Here is a 1,473-nt window from a genome sequence, read left to right on the forward strand (position 1 = left end):
TCTAGGTTGCCCAAACTTTATTTTAAGTTTATATATTTTTTTTTTAATTAATCTATGACAGAATCGACTAATATTTTAAATGCCCGCTCGTGCCGCGCGACCGGCGACTTGAGCGATTGCGGGTCCTCTCTCGCTGAGGGGTCTGCTGTTACTGCTGCCGCTGGTTCTTATAATCTTATAAATACTTTTTTATTTGTAATCTTCAGTTCCAGCGCCCAGTGTAAACTCGATAAGATTTACTATGAGAAAATAATTAGCTGACTTCGTTACCTGAAATCAATAATCTTGAGAAGCAAATATGGCAATGAGCATTATCTCTGTCAGTAATTGTTCGTCCACGTGGAGAAAGGTGGCGCGAAAATTCTTAACTGGTGTGCATCTTTATATTATTCTGCTTATATGTAAAGTAAGCGAAAAGACAATAGTAAGCAGTTGAATAAACGATGAAATTCTGGAAATACAACTTCCGAAAAAAGTAAAACAAACAAATGTTTCTGGCGTCTGGCTAGTGCACCCGGTTACGAATCGGGAAGTCTATGGTTCCAGACCCCTCTATGGAGAGCACTTTCTTTTTACAAAAAAAAATGTGCTTTTGCAAATGGGATTAACAGATTAAAGAGTATATCCAATTAATTTATTTATCTTATTACAATAAAGGCATAACAACGACAACCTGCAGGCTTCCATATCACCCAAGAGATGCCGCATTATTTAATCAATTATATATCCATTATATATCAACATTACACAAACGATCTATTTAAGTAATTAAAGTATAAACGAATGACAATAGGATAGCAAACGGTTTCGATTAAAAAATCTTAATAATATGAGTTCTACACTCAAATATAAAGTTTCTTTATTGAAGATGATTACGACAATTATTTTACATTATATTTCACACACACACATGACGCGTGTAAATATCTAAAAGTAAGAGAAATTGAGAAAAGGACAATTGGGAAGAATAGTCTATCGGTCTATTGAGATCACGTACTGGCGACTTCAACACAGCAGTCTAGGAATCTGACGGATCGAATCTGAGCGGGCGTCTGCAACAATGTTGCTAACTATCACGCGACTAGCAATACACATTGGGGCCTGCAGCGTCAGATCGTTCACAGTCGTACAGGCAGCAGCATCATGGTTAGTAGTTCTTCAATAGTTATAAGGAAACAAGACGCAACACGTCTTATGTTTATTTTATTACTATGAAGGATATTGCGAGAGAAAATATTGTGAGTTAATAGAAAATGATTTTCGATCCCGATGACAGACTTTTTTTTAAATATTTTATATACGCTTAAAATAAAGTTTGGGCAACCGAGAAAATTTGAAAGAGAGGAACCTTGAAAAATAGTATAGGCCGATCGTAGTATAGGCCTAGTGGGGACCCGCTACGTTAAATAATGGGAACGCATCGACGGCGGCACCTCTTGGGTGATGTGGAAGCCCGCAGGTTGTCGTTGTTAT

The sequence above is a fragment of the Cephus cinctus genome, unplaced genomic scaffold (genome assembly GCF_000341935.2).
Source record: "Cephus cinctus unplaced genomic scaffold, Ccin1 Ccin1_scaffold0048, whole genome shotgun sequence".
NCBI lineage: Eukaryota > Metazoa > Arthropoda > Insecta > Hymenoptera > Cephidae > Cephus > Cephus cinctus.